The sequence below is a fragment of the Numida meleagris genome, chromosome 3 (assembly GCF_002078875.1).
Source record: "Numida meleagris isolate 19003 breed g44 Domestic line chromosome 3, NumMel1.0, whole genome shotgun sequence".
In the NCBI taxonomy this organism is placed as follows: Eukaryota; Metazoa; Chordata; class Aves; order Galliformes; family Numididae; genus Numida; species Numida meleagris.
Window position 1 is genome coordinate 1,417,808 of NC_034411.1, and position 21,185 is coordinate 1,438,992.

Here is a 21,185-nt window from a genome sequence, read left to right on the forward strand (position 1 = left end):
AGGGAAGGGAAGGGAAGGGAAGGGAAGGGAAGGGAAGGGAAGGGAAGGGAAGAAAGCCTTCCCTGTTGGAACTTGTGCCCTCTGCTCCCATAATGGAGGTATGAGGCTGGAGCAGCTCAGGGAGAGGTATTCTGAGTGTGTAAACTATCACCTCAGCCATTACATTAACTTTGTGCCCTTATATTAGCTGAAAATCAGCTGTCAGAGCTTGATCTGATTTGAGTTCTTTGTGAAAAAATGTCCAAGCATTCACATGGCCATATGATGAAGCTTGCTGAAGTTATCTGGAGCATACATTGGTAGATAGCTAGATATCTCGGTATCAATTTGGATTTGGAAGTGCTTAAATTAACAAAATATTGTCATAAATCCATATATGAAACAAGACGCTCCTGTCTGTGAGGGGCGCAGTCTGTTTTTTTCCTGCTGTCTCCAATCACTGTTACCAGGGCCCAGACTAAAGGCAAACACTGGAAGAGGAATTTCCAATAGATCTTTGCAATACAAAAATAAAAAAAAAGAGAGAGAGAGAGAGAGAAAAAAAAAAAAAAAAGAGAGAGCATTTCCTGACTGCAGGAAAAGAACTGCTGGGGTGGGAGGTTACCAAGGCCTCTGGCTCCTTGTGTGTAGCTGAAGAGAGTATTCAGAGAGTTCAAACACAAGTAGGAGACCTCCGAGCGCAGGAACCGCGCGCACCAGTGCAAGGTGAGAGAATGCAGCAGAGAGGAGGAGGGCAGCTGCCCCCCACGCACCCTCTGCTGGCAGGAGAGGATCCATTGAGTCTTTGAAAGAGGCGGCTTGCAAAAACTTGGTTACGAGCCCTCGCTACACTGAGAAATGGCAGGAATGGCAGTGCTATTTTCCGCTTGGCTCTGGGGTCTCTGTGTGCGCCTGACTGGTTGGCGCTCTCTGCTCTAAGCTCCCTGTGTCGTAGAGCCTGGCGGAACGGCATCACTTTGCTATAAGTAAATAAGATTCGCAATGCATTTGTTACGTATCAAAATTTCGGTGTTGTGCTCGCTGTTTACGGGACATGAAGAACTGTGCTTGGGTTTTGCTGTGGGCTCGCCGGGGTGACCCGTTCCTGGTGCCTTCCTGCTGAGCAGGCTGAGATCCGCAAAGCATTTCAGGACTTGCTCTAGTTAAGTGGCTGGAAGTGCTGGAGGCATGCAAAATGCAGGCAAAACCCTGTGCGTTGTGTTTGAAGGTTTCCTCCCTCTAGCAATACAAATACTGACCTGATGTTCTCGAGCTTGGTGGTGGCAGACGTGGGATGGCGCGGTCGGTTCCCTTTGGAAGACAAAGTCGGCCCCTTTCCGAGCAATGCCATGCATGTCCCAGGCTCAAAGGGCAGCTGAAATAGCAGACTTGGCTGCAGCTGCTACCTGGAAATCCAGAGGCTGTTGTTGTCCTTATTTCGTCTGTCGCTAGTCAGCTGGAAAGCGCAGTGACCTGTGAGTAATGTGGCCATCCCAAAGCCATGCTGATAAAACCTTTACACTACCGCCTCTCACCATCCCTCCCTTTCTATTTCTCTGAGATGTTCTGATCCAATCTTGACTTCCTTTGAGGTAGGGCATTCTGTCTGAATGCTCTGCCCCCCTCGGAGAGTCAGAGAGAAATGATTTTGAGTTGTTTTTTTTTGTTTTGTGTTTGCCAGACATACTTGTCTGTAGAGCTTTTGTACAGGTGGAAAAGGACACGACTGTGGCCATAGCCCAGGGGCTCTTTTGGACGTTGCTCTTCTCAGTCTTCTGCACAGCAGAAGAGTTTCCAAATCCCAGCATACCAGAGTCCTGTGGGACAGTAAACTCTCAAGTGAAGCTCAGAGCAGCCTAGAATTGGGAGATAGCAAATCTCACACGTTCTTTGCTCTCCCTACCTTCTTCACGATATTTACGTATTTCCTGGCTGCCGCCGGGTAGTCAATCCGCTTGGAATATTTTGGTAGATCTTTGCCACTGATATCGCTAACAAATGTTTCTTGTTTAATTCCTTACAGGTCAGCATGGTGGATTTTATGGCAGATTTCTACAGCCAAGACACACAAATGCTGACAGATTTCCAGGTAACTCTGATCTTTCATGAGCTGCTCGGGGTGTTGGGACCTTTTCTTTGATTTTAGGCTGCAGTTCTCTCTCTTTATCCCCTACATTTGTCACCTCGTGATCAAACTGTTGTCCTGAGTTGCATCTAAGTGCTATAAGTGCTACTTGGAAATGTGAAGCGAAGGCTGCCCGCTCAATATGCAGCTCTTGTGTCCCACCAGTAGCCTCTGACCAGAAACCCACAAACCTGCATATTCATATCAAAGGGGATTTGCTTGCATTTTGTAAAGGTATAACTGCTTCAGCACTTACTGGATAAAGAACTGTCTTTCTGTCTGTATGATCCTGCCACAACTGTGGTTAACAGAAGAACTCAGTGGCAAGGCAATTTTCTTGTCTCTACAGAAACATTCTCACTTTTTTTTACTGGACAGAGCCCTTATCTACTTCTCACTTCTCTTAAATGGCTGAGATTTACTTTGGGTTTCTGCAGTGGATTTTAAAATATTTCATGGTTGCATTAGTTTCATTCCTTTCTTTGAGAAACTCAAAATTAAACTAATCGCATGCCACAGTAGAAACCTACAGCTCTGGGTGCAATGGTTTGAAGCCTGCAATGCCATGACCACACTGCACCCTACTCCTGCTGTGATGCCAAGGCCGTGGCAGTGGGTAAGTGTGCTGCCTGATGAGGTTGTTCAAGGCACAGCTTTGAGGGATCAAGTGAAAGTAGTCTGGTTTTCAGCTTAGCACTCAGCCATCCTTGTTATGGTAATGTTTGTATTGTAAGCTCCTTGGGGCAGGGTCTGTGGCTTGCTGTACTTGTTGAGTGTCTCCAAGATCGTGGCCAGTGTTCTGTGAACCAAAGCTAATAAATCAAAGCCAACTTTTCCTCACGTGCTTCAAAACCTACTCCATTTTGGAACGAGAAAACCACGTACAGCTCACTGCAGGCTTTGTCAAATTATTCCTCCCCTTCACACTTGGACTCTTCTTCATTTTCCACACACTTAATACTCACCCAGCTCCTTTCTGTAACTGGCAGCTGATCCAATTACACACTAGAGGTAGAAATACTGAAGTCTTACAGTTCAAATGTGGAATGATATGCATAGTCACTTTGTCACTCAAATCCTTAAAAAAAAATGAATGAAAGAAAGAGAAAAATCAGACTAGCTCACTATAATTAAGGGCAGAAAATAGAGCCCACAGTTAATATCTCCATGGTTTGCCCAAGTACCAATGAGGAAACTGGAGCCATGTGGCTTCTCAGATAAAATCACTGGCTTTTTCCTTCTGGGGCTACAGTTCAAATCCAGCTTAAGGTTCTAAATTAAATGAGTCCCTTTAACCTCTGCAAGTGCACGAGATCCCTCCAGATCAGAGCTGAGGTTACTGACATGTCAGCATGGTGAGCCTTGTATTCCGCTACCTCCACACACACTTAATGGCATAAACAAAGGAATTAAGGCCCAATCCCGGCAGAAGGCCAAGAATCGAGAGGTGTGTGGGCATCAGCACCCAGAGAGAGAGGCACTGAGATAGGAAAAGCCTGAATTATCACAGGGCACAACTGGAGGCAGAGCCACATCAGGGCTTTGCAGGTCTCACTCACTGCTGCTTCTCGCAATGAGGCACTTCACGGTAATGAACTCATGCGCTGCTTGCAGGCAGTGGAATCTCAAAGGTAGGCTAAATCTGGGGTCAGTGGGATGGTGCTGCGTTCTGCCTGAGCTGTTTTCTAGAGTCCCCAATTTGCTTTTCATTGCATTAGCAGTACAAAAGCGTAGCCAGAGTCAGGTGTGGGATCCCAGCGGCACCATCCGGATGTGCAGCTCTTGAACTGTGCAAGTTGCCTGTGCAAAGCTGTGCCAAGAGAGAACTTGTTTGTCAGTGGAAAGGATCCTACACGCTCACTAGGGATAATAAGGAATCCCAGTAATAATGGCTCACTTTGAATTAAGGGCAAAGTTAAGATGTAGGCATTGCATAGATAACAGGTTCTCCTCGTTTGCACGGTTGGCATTTAGCTACTGTGTGCACAGTGGACTTATGTGCCTACTTCAGGAATTACATTTCTGGACAATTCTGGTTCAGTTTCTTAGCTGTACTTTTGTTCAGGGTTTTGTTTGGAGAGCCAGCTGCATTCAGCAGAACACGCTCATAAAACTGTGCAGTGGTAGCCCAGTAAATCATCTGCCACGTTACCAAAGATGTAGCAACCTTCAAAACCTCCAAGCTCCTCCACCTCCCACTGGAGAGCTAGAACTGAGAATCCCATATGAAAAAATAAAAAGAAAAAACCCAAGCAATAATTAAAAATCCCCATTTTGCCCAAAGAATTCCTTTGTTCAAGGTATGTAAATATCTTTGCCTGCTTGCAAGCTCTTTCATTAGCAGGAGCTCCCTAGCTCAGCAATCTGAGCTTGGGAATAGAGGAGTCTGAAAGGAGTGTTACTCTGAAACAAAACATCTGTCTTTCAGTCAAGACTAAACTGACAAGCAACAATTTAGTTGTCTAAACTCAGAGCTTTCAGGATTTCAGACTACATAAATGTCAGGATGCCTAGGTAGGGCTCAAAGGTGAGCGACAGTGTCGGCAAATATACATTGGAACTTCAATTATCCAAACCCTGATAACTCTCAGTTACCTGAAGTTTAAACATGTCTCCCCCCACTCTTAGTTTCCACATTTTTCTGTAAAATCCCTTTGTACAGAATTGCCTATGTCCTTGCCCACCTTCGTCTGTAAACTTGAAGAGCTCGTCTCCTAAGGAGCTTAGTGTGTCTGCCAGATCACAGCATCCACAACCCCTTCCTGACAGTCTGTAATTATCCTTTCATGTCACCTGCTACATTTGAATGGAAGTATTAAAATAAATAAATCATAGTTTTTATCTTTGCTATCTCCAGCTACATTCCACTTCTCCTTAGGCTTGGTGCTGCTGGGGCACCCATCATCCCAACACAGAGCATGGAAATGCCATTGCTTTAAAGATACTGCATAGAAAGTTGTGTCCTTTAGTTAGGGGGTTGGATGGACTCTACTGGTTAGCAGAACTCACCACTGGTAAGTTGGTTTCGCAGACAAATTCTTCACGTAGTTTCTCTGCTGTAACATCTTTGACATCAGCAGCGGAGAATTTTTGGGCTGAACGAGGCCTCTGAGCAAGAAACTGGCCCCATGAGGAAGAACAAGGGGATTTTTGGCCAGACAGTGTGGGCTTTCGCTCTAGCTGGAGGCAAAGAGCTTGATCTTGCCAGAACAAATGGCACAAGATGTGGAAGACCCAGTACTGCAGAGGAAAATAAAATCTTTTTCTCCACTTGGAAGCAGAATTACATAGGTGAACCAGAAGGCAAAAAGCAGTCCAGTTTCATCTGTGACTTTGTCTGGGAATGAGAAGAAAATAAAATTAATAGGGTTGTTAAATTGTAGGTTTTGTGAGTATAAAGAAATCTCATTCTCCTGGCAGCAAATTAATATTGCAAATAAAAATCAGCAACAGAAGACAGACCAGAGCGTGCCCATTTCAATATTTAGGAAGTCCTGGTGTCTTAGGTGTCCCATGGTGATCCAAATCAAAATAAATTAAAGTTGCATTTTAATTGAATTACACGATGACGTTTATTTAAACATTAGTAAACAGATGCAATTTTGTGCAATGCTTTAAATTACATTTCTTACATATGCATTTAATTTAAATTTATTGAGATGGTTATTTATGTTAATAAAATAATTAAAAGCAGTTATTTAAGAGTAACTATGAAATAACTGTGTAACTACCTATATTAATAAGACAGTTAGTTAAGGGATAATGTCTATTGCTTTATAGTGTAATTGCAACAAACAGCTGCTGAGTTTGATTAAGAGCTGAAGTGGAGCTAAAGCGTTCGAGCAATCTCAAAAGCTATTTGTTGTAAGTGTTCTACAAAGCAATAGCTATTATTCCTATTGTAAAGAAGCCATAGTATGAACATTAAAATATAACTCCTTAGTATGATGCTTTTTTTCTTGGCATATACAAGCACCTCCCTGGGAATGGTGGGGCTAGAAAAGGAGATGTGGGGCTTTAGTGGAGAAAAGGCTTCCTGGGAGGGCATAATTTGGTTGAACACAGCTTTGTTCATATCTCCCCCATGTGAGAATACACCTAACTGTGAAGCAGGGCACTGTTTGCTCTTGCAGGCTGCGTGTTCAGTGTTACCATTAAGAAATCCATAGCTGAATCCCTCCCAAATTCTGTAGGAAAATCTCAGCCTTAGCCTGAGGTCTGACCTAGAAATTTCTTGAGCTTTTTGTTGGAGTGTAAAAAGGGGAGACTTGAGCATACAGTAAAAATCCTTCCGCAAGTTTGTCTCTGGAATGGCTTCTGCCACTCCATAACTCCATCATTAACACGTGAAGCAGTCACTTCCTGGTCCCCAAGCGTATCCTGCTTTATGGCACTGACACATACCTAAACCACAGACCATTAATTTCAGTGGGATCAAGTAAGCAAATAGGCATTACCTGTATGGCAGTTGTTATTTACAAACTCCACATTCTCCTGCTTCTGGGCAGTGGGATCATCCGCAAGCCTTTGCCTTTAAAATTTTTGCTAGTTTTGTAGCGAGTTTTGTAGTAAATTGGGAAAGGGTTGCTTGATCACTTAAAAGCTGCTTTCTTTCGTCTTTTATGTGAGAGCAGCTCCGAATAGTAAACTCTGACATGTTGACTGAGGCACAAATGGGCATCTGGAGTCAACTCCATTTTGCTGCTCCTAGTCTGTGCACCTCTTTGACTCTTTTAAAAGTGAAAATCTCACAGAGCCCAGAAGTTGCACGAAAATGCTGCTAAGCAAAACTGTACCCACAAAGATTTGACACGTTCATGGTTTTGTAGTGAACTACAAAGTTCTAAGCTGGCCGGGCCCTAATGACAGATTTTGGGGGAGGATGAGAACGTGTCCATGTCATCCTGGTCCTCACTTCCAGCCAATGAAAGGTGAGTGGTTCTGTGCTGCTGGGAACCGAGCATGGGAAAAAGGTACTGAAGCTCATTTGGTTGAGTCCCACCAATTCATTCACACCAGGGTTGCAGGGCTTTTACATCAAAATTTAAGCACCTCAAAAGGCAGAGAAAATGGTGTTAAGATACAGTCACACTGGTTTCCCCCTTTTACCCAGCTATCCCAAAGGAGATACCATGTCTTTGGCCAATCATTCCTATATAATATTTCTACAAAGCCATCAGGAGAAGTCAGCTTGGCAAAGCTCTATGCCCAGCAATTCACCAAGTGCCAGCGTGCTGCTAACCTCCCGTGGAAGGACTTTGCTTTTGCACCAGGCTCCTCCCCAGGAGCCCCGTTGCTGCTGGATCTCCCCAAGCACCCACCAGGGGCTGAGATGGAGCACGATGCTCTAGCTCAGCAGGGGCTTAGGGAAGCCCACCCAGCGCACTGCCTCCTTAAGCTGTGGGGGCTTGCAGCCCTTCCTAACCCTACCCCGGGGAAAAGCTGTAACAATGGATAAAAGACTTGGGCCTCCCAGCTTAGTTACAAAGGATTCTCTTCCCTCATCCTCTTAGTAAGAAATCCAGTTGAATGCTTTTTGAAATCTTTCAAATATCAAAAATAAAATAAATCTTCTCATTCCGTTCCTCGGCAAGGTTCTCAACTGCAGTGCCACGTTGTTCTACACTTCAGGTCCCCTAAAATGTCAGAGGACCCCTTCTGTTCTGTGGCTGCAGCCAGGTGCATAGAGAAAAGGTTGTTCCATTCTTTGTGTGCCTTCAGAAAATGGAGGGCAAGAGCCCTCGAGCACTGAGAAGGGGAAGGTGTGCTGGATACTAATTAATGGCTGTCAGGCTGTGGATGGCTCATTGCCACTACCTGGCTTGGTTGGGTTCTGGTTTGGAAAAGGGCTGGAGAAAGCCGTATTGTTGCAGCCAGAGCTGGGGCAGTATTACCTCTACATCTCACCGGGGCACGTGAATCATCTCTGTGTGTTGCTCAGAGGAGTTACTATAGAAAACATTGCTTCAGCTGCCTGAGCAGCTGGTTTGCCTTTCATTTTCCTCCTCTCCTGAAGTGTTTTCTGCTCTCATCCCTTATTGCCAAAGTCTGCCTGGGAATGCTCTGCTCCCTCTTGGCGCATGCTTTTCAACCCAGTGGGGACAATATGCTCAAACACTCTCAGGTCACTTACAACCCAACAGGGCTGGGAGAATGAAAGCTGTCTGTGTGCACTGTTGTGGAGGAAGCCATGAGGTGACTCTGCTGCCTGTGGTCTTAGAGGTCAGTTTTCTTTGCACGGAAAGGTTTGACCAAAACATTGTCATCGTTGTTTTGTCAAGAAAATGTCTCTGCCAGAAGCTCTTGCAAGCACCAAAGTGGTTTCCTCTCTCTGCCTTGCAATCTCTCTCTCTCCTTCCAGGGAGCTGTTGAATATTCAGTATCGCCTGATTCTAAACTCTTCCTTTAAAGACTTTGGAGCCTCTCAGTCTTATCAGAGGTTGTGCTGGTATGCAACCCTGGGTGAGAACTTGAATTTCTTAACAGCAGCTCTTTTCAATAAAGCATATGTTTAGATTCTTGCGAAAAAACATCCACTTGCCCTGTTAGAACTCTTTTTTGACATCTTGCTATCTCTGAATTTAGCTTTGGTTAATTAGTCAAGGAAATAAACAGCCACATTTCTTATTATTCACACCATCACAGACTGTATTCCAAGCCTATGCATATCCTGTAGCTTGTTAAGTAATTCTTTATTCTTTAAGAAATTCCCATAAATCTCTGACCAAGAAGAGCAATAATAGGTTAGTTAGTCATCATATATAGAAATCTGAATCATTTTTACAAGTATCTTTAATGGCTTCTATTAATTACGTGTCTTCGTAAAAAAAAGCTACTCCTCTCAAACGTAGCATCCTTTCATTCTTCAAGAGGATCTAATTTCTGAAATAACTGAAATTAAGGCACCGATGCTTTGTTTGGGCAAATTAAGCAGGAAAAAAATGCACATACAAATCTCAAGCAGAAGGTAAAGGAATCATGTTCTATTAACTTGTCAGCTATCTTTGTATTATTAGCAAAATTTTACAAGTCAGCCTACTGGACTGCTATGGTTGGTGCTACACCACCAGGAAAACACTGTGTGTGGACTGGATTGTGATTGTAGCTGCAGCACAGGTGAGACTGAGCCATTATCTCATGCCCTGCTCCGGGCTTTGCCCCGTGTGTCTTTGCCTTAGGTTTCATGGTGGTTCTGTGGTCAGCAGGAATGGAGCTGTTACCCAAGGAGATGGAACATCTTTTCCACCCCATCCCTTCCTGCCTTCTGCCCTACTACAAGGGCTTCCCTGTGCTCAGCAGCATTGCTGGTGGGGCAGTTTTTAGGTCAGATGATGTTTTACCCTATTAGTTCCCTGATTAAATGCATATCTTTGGGGAACAGAAATGGTCCCGTCAGGGATGGGCTGGTAGGCAGTACGAGCTCTTCCTATGGCAGCTCAGACTGCTTGTGGATTGAAGTGGCTCTAAAACCACAGTCATTCTTTTTTTTTTTCTTGCTCTTCCTTAATTTAAGTATTAGCTTGCTACCTTAAACGCACTACAAAAAGCAGCATTCCTTGCCCTGCCACCAGGGCTGGGCTGAACCATGTTTTCCAAACTCTTTCAAAACAGCATCTCCTGTGTTCATCTTTCTTCCTATGAAGACACCAGAGGCCCTGAGTAACAGATAAAAATTTTTAGGGTCAAATGTAAAACAGAGGTAGCCTCTAACCCTCCGTGGCCTCTTTCAACCCTCTCATAGTCCATAGGCTGAGAAACTCTGACAAGGGGAGGGTGGCACAGAAGCCTCATTCTCCACTGTTTTATTTCAGGTCATGTAACCTTGCTCACTCTTCTGGAAGGCCTAAGGAGATCGAGGAGGGGTTTAAAGAAGAGATCTTCCTCTCCTGTTCAGTTGAATAGTCATGAATTACTCTTGGGAGACTAAAGCGGTACAAATGCTTAAGGACATCTTTTGATTACACCTAGTTTTAAAAGATGCTAAAAACAGTTCTACTGAACATAGTGCTGGATTTTTAGGTACTGACTTATTTATCTTAATTTATGGTGTTTTTCCCCCTTCCTTGGGAAGCAAAGGCTATGGATAGATAAGAGGAAGAATTCTGTGTTTTTGTATGCAGCGTGAGTCCAGTACTTGGCCAAGACCCAGATCTGTTGTGGCAAGAAAGTAATAGATGAACTAACTAGAGACCCAGACTCCTTGGCTAGCATCCAAGAAACATTAAAAAATATAGTACTGCACATAACAAGTAGGAAGATGCATGCAAATGTTGATGTCTTACTGAAAACTGTTAACTTATTAATATGTTGGGTTTATAGACGTGCATTTGGATTTTAAAACCTACTCTCTAAGTTCATGCCCTGAAATAATCAGTTGAACTATTTCCCTGAAATAATATTTAAAGGAGTACCACACTGGTGAGGCAGTTGTGAATAAAACAGCATTGCTGGGTCCCTAGAGCTGTAGAGCTTCTTTTGGGAGCATCAGTTCTGGAGTAATGGCTGTGGTGCAGTTCAGCTCTCAGGAGGGTTTCTGAGTAATGGCCCCATTATGTTTCTTCCCAAGACCTCCCCACTTGCCAGTCATGCGTTTGACAATCAGGATTTAGTCGTAAAGGTAGAAGGGTTCAGTATGTATGATTTCAAGTAGAAGATGTGGGTCAAGAACTGGGTCAAGATACCCAGAGATCTACTAAAGGCTTTTAGGAGGGAGATCTTAAAAACATTGGAGACTGAGGATCATTGGCTAATATAAGATTTAGCATGACGTTGTTGCCAACACCTAGAATGAATCTTACTCCTTCGAGTATTGTAGTGGATGCACGGTATGGCTCATATTACCATGTCCATGTTGCTTATGACTTTGAAGTCTGGGGAACATTATAGCTCTCCGTGTAGATCTGGTTTGTCATCCAGCCCTGGTAAGATATAACAGCTATTGAGCAAAGGGCCCATGATTACACTGAACTGCTGGCTGAAAGTGTAGTAGATGAGGAAAGATGCTCAAGTCTTTACATTCCATGTTCATTTATATGCAAGCCTGGTGAATTCTGGTTCTCAATTATTGACATACAATTGCTAATGCAACCCCAAAATGATTTTAATTTCAATATTGAAGGTGTTCTCATCATTTTCCCTGTTGATCTGAGCACCCATTAGCAGTATTTTGTGCAAAGTAACTGTGATCACTAAAGTGCAAAATACGTAGGAACAAACCCACTGGAAAAGTAGGTGAGCTCCAGATGAGGCAGGGCGCATGGAGCAGAGAGCACTGTCCTGTGAAACATCACAGGAGTCCAAATGATAGTTTCTCCCTATCAAAGCAATAAGAGAAACAATTCAGTTACAGTACTTTATTAACAATCATAGCTACCACCAGCATTCTCAGGAGGTGTTGAATCCCTGCTTTTTATGCTTTTGAAGCAGTAGTTTCTCTCTTTCTCCATATAATTGTATATATATATTGGGGGAATAGTTTAATGTTAGAGCTAAATGGTGAGTGGTGGGACTTGCTGTTCAGGTGTTTTTCCCTGACTTTTCTTATTCTCCATTCCCATCACATTTGTGCTCAGTTTTGTAGGAGCTGGACGACACATTTCATGGTTGATGTTGTCCTAAGTGAGCTTTCTCATACAGTGTTGTTTTTTCCTAATCTCTCAACCATAATTGTTGCATACAAATTGTTTAATAAATAATGTTGGACAAGGGAAAAAAAAAAAAAAAGGATATTAATTAAGAAAAGGATTTAGGCTGACTCAGTTTCATACATGAGACAAAAGGTTAAGTAAATGCCAAGGCCGCTATGCCTCTCCAAACAGTGAATATTAGTTTTAGAATCATTAATGTCTGCTTAGAAAACAGAGTCGTACTGGAGACTTGTATGCCAAAATAACCAAGGCCAGGGCTGTTTCTTTTCAATCTGAAGCTAAATTATTCTCCAATAGAGGGCTAAATGTATGCAATTAACAGTGCTAGGTAGGACAACAGGGAATGCCACTTTTAATATGTAGCCAAACTGAGATTAAGTTTTTCTTTGAATCTGGTAACTTGGACGTTTAATATGCACAACCAAGCTCTGCAACAGAATGAGTGAAAAGAAGCAGATAATTAACTCCTTCACTGCTTGTCAGTGGAGACAGAGTGGTGAGGCTGCTCTTTACTGACTTCGGTCTTCTAAAGTTGATGGATCTACAAAACAGACTTTTGTTCAAGTGCCTTCCGTATGTGGGCAAAGGTTAAGACAGTTGTGTAGTCTCTATTAGAAAGAGGATTACCACACTGTATTTTTGAAGAAAACTTTATCCTAGGAAGGATTCGTTTCTCAGACTGGGGGGGAGCTGAGGTTGGAACAAATATGACCCGTATGAGTTTCACTAAAATTCTTATTCAGCGTCTGAGTTGAAAAGCTTAAAGAAGAGTAGGCTGAAAGGCTTCATATATTTTTAAAAAGAAATGACAAAATACTCTCTAAGCAAGTGCCTCTCACCAGTATGTGGGCAAAAGTCAAGGTCTTTATTAAAAGTTCCCAGCACCTCTAAATGCAAAAGAAATGTTCTACATTAGACAAGTCGTGCTACATACCAAGTTAGCAGTGCTCATTTAGTAGGAGTGCGCCTAATACTAATATTTAATGCCCATCCAATAGTCTCTAAGAGGATAAATATATTTACTCCCAGTATACTACAAGGAGGTGAGATAAGTGATGGTGAAGTGACTTGCATAAAGCAAATGAATTGAGCAATGTCCAAATGGCCCTGAAGCTCAGCTCCGGAGCCCTGGCTTAGGATTTGTTTAGGATGCCTTTAATTTACAATTTGTGACTGGGCAAGAAAGCCAGTCAAACTGCTGCTGTCTGTCTGGGCCTGGTTTGGCTCTGGAAAGCTGAAAACTGCAAAATTCAAATGCATTTTTACTTCTAACTGTGTCTAAGGTAAACCTGCACTTCCTTGCTCTGGGTCCTGCTTGAGCTTAAAGCCAAAGGGCAGCATCCCTGTCCAGGGGAGGTGACTTCTCACCTATTGAGGCTGCCAGAGCAGAGACTGCCCCTGAAATCAGCAGCCACATGCAAATAAATCCCCTGCTTTGGAAAAGCTACACTTAAGTAGTTCAAGTTTTGTTTCTAAGGCTGAAGTGCATTAGCAGCTCTCATTTGGCTGAGTAAATACGATTATGCTGAAGTCCTTTGCACTGTCACCAACGGGAGGAGATAGCTCTGCTCTAGGGCTTGTTTCAGTGAAGGGTCTGCACTGGGATGTGTTGTATTTACATTCAATATTTGTGATGCGCCCAGGTCTCCCTCTCCAGTTCCTGGTGTTCGCTGCTTCCAAGAGAAAAAACAATATGTGAGGAATGGGCCAATGCAGGGACACATGCTCGGCGCAATTCCAAGACCTGTGCTTTCCTTGCAGGCTTCACACCTGCTGCCACTAGTTTACCTGACCACTCCTAAATCATCTTCATTAAGACCATGTGGGAAGAGTCTGTGCATTGTCTAATTGTGACTCTTTTATCTTTTGGAGAATTTTATCTCTGGAGAGACCACAGTATGTCCCTTCCTGCCCCAGCGGTCTGACTGGGGGTCATGCACAGACCCCCGCGATGGGAAGGTCTCTCAGCGGGGCCCCACAGCAATCCCAGCCACGTGCAGGTTGCCAGGGGCCAGCCTCCCCCCAGCCCCAGCTGCCTGTCACACCCCCCGGCAAATATTTTATTTGGAATATGTTTAGCTTTCAGTTATTTCGTCGTGATTTTGTGCCAAAAAGCCAGCATACCCTCACTGTATTTGCTCAAAGTCTGGCTCTGCTGCCATGGTGTGGGGGATTTCCTTGCAGGCAAGGCCAGGCTGAGGTCAAACTGTCCTCTTGTGTCCCTTCTGAGAACAGTGCTGTTGTTGCAGCTTGCTCTCAAGCAATGTGGCTAGTGATATTGGAGAGGAAATCTCCAGGATGCTTACTTAGTACCATGGCATGTTCAATGTCACAATGTAATTATCTCTTAGAGGTAGGTCCCAGCACTCCCTATCTGTTCTGCTAGGCATTGTCTCTGCTCATCTTCCCATCCATTGCATCCAGTGACCGACAGGCAGGCCAAACAGCCCTGGGCCCTTTCTCCTGATGTCACCAACCACAAAAGCAGGTAAGAGAGATTCCAAATTGCTGTACGGCAAAGAAAACTGATGAGCCTCATGAGCAGTTTGGCTGTTTCCCTCTGCAGAATGCCCTTTCACAGAACACAAAGCATCCTTGCCCCGTACTCCTTCACCACAGCAATCGCTGGCTGTCCTAGCGCACAGTGACAGGGGCACCTTAGGTACGTACACATAGAGATGTATACACACTAGCAAAGCAAAATAGGGAAGGAGAAGGGCACTGACGCTGTGTTTGTATGAGACTGCTCACAGAGGCATCTCTGTTGCTCATCTGGCTGCCGGGGCACAGAGGTGTTTGCACTGAGTTCATGCTTTCCTCAGGGTCCTCACCAGTTTCACAGCACATCGGCGTGTCTCTGGGTGCCAATGGGATGGGCAAGGGCTGGGCCCTGCTCTTTGCCGTGTTTAATCCCCAGCGCCAAGCCAGCAGGACACTGCAGACTGTTGGGTTCCACTCAGGCATAATTCCATCATTACCATTGATTTGTTCGCTCACGCTCCCCACGGTGCTTTTAATCAACTCTCCATCTTTGTGCCTTCACACCTTCACGCTTTTCATGATTGGCTCTGCTACCTTCTGCCTCTGCGATGAAATAGTACCATAGAAATCTGCCTGCATCTTACATACATTAACAATTCCATTTCTTCTCTCTCTGGTCCACTGAAGGGATCTCCCTCTCCCACAAAGGCACCACTGTCTGTGCACGGCGCTCCGGTAAGCACAAGGCAAATGGCTCCTATTCATTTGTTCTCGACAGCCGGTACAATGGGGTATAATTAGTAACTGGCCTCCTTGGTTTACTCCACCTTCAAAAGGCTCTTTTATACATTAGAAGTGAGGGAGATGCTGACATTAATTTTGCCTGTCTTGCCATAGCATTGTGCAGCAAAGATAAAACTAACATGCAGGTAAGGGGGTAACTCACTAGCCAAAGAAAAAGAAAGAAATAAGATTAGCAAACAGGGCCATCATCCCATTCATTTCATGAAAGCAGTGTGGTGCTGGAAAGAACTCCTTAGTCCTTCAGTTTTGCATTCTCACCATCATTTATCTGCAGGTGTATCACATCTCACAGCTACTGCCCTTTTTGGCAGCCTGTGTAGCACTGAAGGACTCCCAGCAAATGCTGAGTTCCGATGCCAGGCTGTGCCATGTGATGCACTGGGCACTCAATTAATTGTAGCAGATAAAAAATGTCCAATATACTCCTAAAGGAACACTCAATAAAGCAAAAGAGTATGATTTACCTACTCAAAGAGGCATGGACTAATAAAGCCCCATTGTGGGACTGTCCGTTCCTCTAAACCTTCTATAGTTTGTTAGCACTGAAACTATTTGGAATTGTTTGAAGAATACTCACATGAGTTTAATGAGACCAGACTCCGCCTGGACATGGAGCCATTGACCACAACCCTCTGGCTGCGACCTTCCAACCAATTCCTTATCCACTGGATAGCCTATCCTTCAAACCCATACCTCTCCAATTTAGAGATGAGGATGCAGTGGGGGACCATGAGAAAGACCTTGCAGAAGTCCAGGCAGATGACATCAGTAGCCCTTCTTTGATCCACCGATGCAGCCACTTCATCATAGAAGGCCACCAGATCTACACATATTGATGCATATCCATACGCACACACAGCGATGCTGGCGGTGCACATGCATACACTTTGTGTACACAGCACGACATACAGATTTTTGTGGCTGTACTGAGGACGCAAGTCCAGGTCCTTGCCAAGTGTGCTGAGCATGGGTCTGCGAGCTGCTGCCAGCTGATGGCCATCACGGGTCGTATCAACTTGTTCAAGCAGATGAAGGCACAGTCAGCACTGCAAGCCAGTGCTTTAAGAAAACACCTCCTGTTTAAAAGCGGCACACACCCGCCATCCCATCTGAGCATGGGGAAACACTTGTTGGGGTATTCTGAGCAGCAGAGCAGGACGTGCAGAGGCTGCTCCTGACCCTCTTGGCTTGGGCACATCACTTAAACCTCTGACTCAACTTCTGAGAGCAACAGCGTTTGCTTACCCCACAGGCAAATTGGGAGGATTAATTAATATTTGCAAAGTGCTTTGAAGATGAAAAGTAGCTTGTTAAGTACTATAAAGTATTATTAATAGTGATAACAAACTGATAATTTTGGAGTATGTAAGGCTTTTCTTAACCTCTTCTAGCAAGACCTTTCATTTCAAACAGCTGAAGAGGCAACACCACTACAGACAGCGTGCCTGTATTTACCAAAGCACTGGGCACGTGTTGATGGAGCAAGGCACTAAATAAGTACAAAACGCACTAGATTTCACATTTAAAATAAGCTATGATATGTTTTAAAGCACAGTACGATGCAATGTATGTTAAATGCATCAAGATAGTATGTCTGGGTTGATTTGGTCTGTTAGCATGTAAGAGTGGAGCAAAAGAGCTTTGGAAATATGGTGACTGCTACCTTTACCTGTATGGATACTATGCTGAGAAAATGAGATGCTGCTGTCAGCCACAACCAAGAGGAAGTCTGTCAGGATATTTAATCTGAAACAAGAAACAGTTTCAGATTTGTACGACCCAGGTCCTCAAGGGCAGCTTCCTGGCATTATGAAAAATGCTTTTCCTCTGAAAACTTTGAGATCTAAGAATTTTGTCTGGAGTATAAACAGTAGGACCCTCATGAAGAGTCAAATTTATCTCTTTGCTTGATAGGGTCAAGTAACTCTAGCTGGGATTAGCTAATGTTTCACAGAGCCTGATGTTTTTGTGGCCAGGGCATCCCTTGAGGAAGGAAGATATCTATGTTTGATGAAAAGCTCCTAATAAAATTAGATATTGCTCCTGAACTTAGCAAAGGAAAATGGAAAGTAATGAAAATTAAATGCACAGCTTTGGAATCTTGTAGAATCCTGACAAGATAATGATCTGGAACTCACTGCCCACAAGTTCTTCCCTTTTCTGCCCCATCTCCTGTGCACACACAGCCCTTCACTCACAACCCTGCCTCTTTCCCCAGTGAGATGGCTTCACTTGTCTCTTTCTCATTTCCTTTCACACCCACCTCTGTATTCCCCAGAGCAAATAATAATAATAAAAAAAATAGAGCACAAGGGAAAATGTAACTGAAGAGAACAGCAATCAGGATAGGGAAACTTGCCAAATCCCAGCCTTTCTCTCGATGAGTTACTGCTGAAGACAGGAATCACCAGCAAAACGAAGGATAATCTCCAAGTCAGCACATACAGCTTTCCTATTCCCTTAATCTCTTTCTGAATTATTACATGAAGACCTGGGATGTTTCCGAAAAAGCAGATCTTCTTTCCTGAGAGGGAAAAGGCTTGTGGCTTTGACAATTTATCTGTGGTCAGAAAGCAAACTTTGGGGCCAGTGTTCTTTAGGACTTTTACATGAGCAAAATAGGAGGCGACAAAAGGGAAGTAGAAATAAGAAAAGATGTTTTGAAGAAGGAGAAAGAACTTGCATCATGGCTAAAAATGCATTTTTTAACTGTCTGCCTCCCTCTTTGGAAGAAGTTAACAGTTCACTCCAGAAAAGATGAGAAATCGGAGAAATTTCCAGATTGTTTGTACTGTTTTTTGTATTCCTGGACTCTTTCTCCTTTGTTCAGCCTTCGTCTGGACAGTTGCTTGCCAGTGATACCCAAAGAAATTCTTTGTATAATCCTTTTCTTTTTCATGAGATTTTCTCAGGATAGGTGCCACAATACTTTATTTTGGTTTCTGAAAAACAAACCAGCTAGAAGAACAAACACGGGGAACACATAATGTCAAAACACAAGCGAGAGAATAGTGACTTTATGATTGTCCTATGTACAAATGAGGCATAAAATCCAGCTTCTCAAAATCTGGAATGTGATCTCTCCTTTTAGTTCATTGCTGATGCATCCTGACACCAGAAACTCTAGCAAGGACACTGCTCGGATTTTCTTTCTTCTTTCCCTCCTCCTTTTTTGTTCCCCCCAGGTGACTTTAATCTGTAATATCAGCAATAATCACCGTGGTATTGTTGCCTAGGCATTCCTGAAGAGTCAGAAGTGGACTGTAATTGAAGAGTTCATTACCAAGATCAGTTGGCTCCTTGATTACAGTGGCAAGGTGAAATATATATCCTCACCAAAAAGCAACGGCTAAACCTTTAGAGAAGTCACCCACTTTTCACTCTTTTTCATTAGGACCCCGACAAGCTTGTCAGCAAAATTAAAGGTATGTCATTCACATCGTGCATGCATTGCAAAGGACTATAAACCTGCCAACCTCTTTGATGAAATAAAAGGGTTTTATTTATGATTCATGTAGGAATATGAGGTTATTTTTATTCTGCCAGTACACTAATAATCAGACAAGAGCTCAGGAAATGAGAAGGCAAACTGACAGGGAGGTTCTGATAAAGGGGAACCCTCTGGGGTATTTTGCCCCCTTTGTAATCTCTTCCTTTTTAGTGAGAGGTTATAAGCATGGCATAGCGTGATCTTGCAACTAGCTTGGCTTACAGGAACAAAGAGAACAGCTACCTAGCAGGACCCGAGGTATAATTCCAGAAGAAAAAGAAAATGCTTCCGCCAGATAGATCTGCACTGCCACAGTGATGGGAATGGGAGTACCCAGACTGGTTTTCCAAGAGCACAGTGCATTGCTTCCCTACCGGGCAACGTTACTAATCCGAACAACAAAAAAGGAGCTCGTAAACTTCACACAGAGCCATTGCAAATTTGTTATCGACTTGTTTTATTCTAATTTTTGCAGCACCCAGAGCAGGGTGTTTTCCAAGCGCTCCCAGCCTAGTGGAACGTGAGGCACAGCAGCACGGTAACAGGAGGTTGGGGAAATAACTCCCTTCACGGTCCCTGGTCAACATTTGTGCTTGCAGAAGAGCTAGGCAGCAGGTTGCATTTCAGAATGTGCCATGCCCTCGATGTTTCAGTGTTTTGGCAGTCTGAAGCTGCTTCAGTTCTATCCCAGCTCAGTGAAACTTCTGGAAGCGCTTTTCGTGTGTGTTGCTTTAAGCTGTCACTCATGCCACCAGCACCACGGTGATTACAGAAACACTCCCTGTGAGTAGAAAGGTATCACTGTGCTAGCTGGCTGCCCTTAAGTGCGGTAGTTTGCTGAACAGTGGTGTGTTGGCAGGAAAACACAGACCAGCAAAATATATGCAGGATGAAGTGAAACAAAGTTCACTGGAGGAAAGAAAATAATACTAATCCTTCATTCAATAAGCAGCGAGTTAAGTACATTTTGCATGTTGAAGAAATGTAAGAGCAAAGGGAAGAAAGCACACATATAAAGGTGGTGCGACCGCCTTCCCCTCTAAAGACAACATATGGGGCATTTAGATATGAATAATCCCAGGAGTTATACCCAAGCTGCTAACGTGAAATGTAGCACCTGCTTTAAGATTCCACAGAGTTTCAGGGTGTCTGAGTTCCCTCTGACCTGAGCATCCCCCTGAAGTGAAGAGACGTCGCTAACATCTTCGTGGATCGCTTGAGTAGTTGAATAGACCAGTGCTTGAGGTGGTCAGCACTCTCCAGCTCTGTGATCTCTGCCGTAATTTTCCATATTCAGGTTTGAGAAGTTTGGATTTGGTTATGTGGGCCTGGGTATACCATCCTACTGATGCTAAGGCATTTGTGTCACAGTGGGCCTTGGACAAATACAGACACCTACTGCACTGTTGCCCACCGTGTTTTATTTTACCTCTGCACCACATGACACCCGAAAGAGATTGTTTTAGCAAATGCATCCAAAAGCGTTTCTGACAATGTAAATCTCTTGATTGCAAAACATGCTTCCATTAGCAGAAGAGCTCCAGGACAAAGGCAGAGCTTAGCATTATTTTCCGTGCCTTCTCAAGATGTGTTTGGATGTCAGGGCTGGGAGCAGCCGATCCCTTTGGAGGAGCCAGCATCTGGCAGGAGCTGCCTGGGGTTTTGGTTGCTGTGTAATACTGGAAGGACTGACAGTATCTCCAAGGTGTTGCTGTCCCTTTAAAACTCTCCTTTCTTGCGTTCACTCGGTGATTTACAATAAAGCATGATTTTATTTCTCTCAGCTAATTGCAAACTGCTCCCTTCCACACTCTCGATCTTTGCCCACAACCAAAGGCATGGCTACAAGCCAGACACAAGGTTTAGGAGGCTGTGATCTGTCCTCGCTGTTCCCCAGAGCAGCCAGGTGCTTCTCCTCACCCCTCCCTCTCCAGCCTGCTGCTGTGCTGGATGCGGAGCAGGTAACTATGTCATCAGTCCGAGATTTCATTCTTGCGGAGCACGGAGGTTCATTATACTTACTTTATCAGCAGTAAGGTTTACTGCCGAATCCATGAGAGATATTCGTGTGAAACATGAGCAGAGAGTGAGGCATTGCATCTTTTCATTAATAAGCCCTCTTCTGGGATCCGGCATTAGTGAGATTCAGCGGATCATAGAGCACAGGGGTATCATTTTTACATGATTACTCTAAATTCTTAAACCAGAGGCTTAAGAGAGAGGCTTCGCACAAAGGCAGCTGTGGGAATTGTTAAGTGATTGGCACAGCACTGCGATGGGCTGAACCACTGCAGGCACCTCCAGCCATGGGGGTACCAGCAGCATCTCATTACCTGCCATGGAGGGAAATGCAAAAGGAGGGACTGTGTCGGCTGGAGGAGCTGTGCTAACACTGCAAAATGCCTCTGTACTTCTGTCCCTCCTCCCAAACAAACCTCTTGCCATGGTACTTATGTTGGGTTCCTCAGGCTAAGCTGTTCCCTTTCTCTGTCGTTGTATCTGTGCTTATTTTTGGCCTGTCTGAGCCTACCTTCTCTAGGACAGCTGCTAAAATAACGCCTGTGCAACCTCCACTCCCAAATAATTAGCTGTTGGCTGAGCAGAGGGTTGAGATACTTCTGAGATACGTTTGCTATGGGTGAGAAGCTTTGGCAGCCCA

General features: G+C 44.1%; 1 long non-coding RNA gene across 1 annotated transcript in view; it reads left to right on the top strand.

The window, feature by feature from the left end:
• The window catches only part of LOC110396379, a 126,800-nt gene that overhangs the window by 21,712 nt on the left and 83,903 nt on the right, over positions 1–21,185 (top strand). The window contains exon 2 of the long non-coding RNA XR_002436942.1: positions 2,003–2,068. This is a non-coding gene — a long non-coding RNA (uncharacterized LOC110396379). The remainder of the gene's footprint in view (positions 1–2,002; positions 2,069–21,185) is intronic.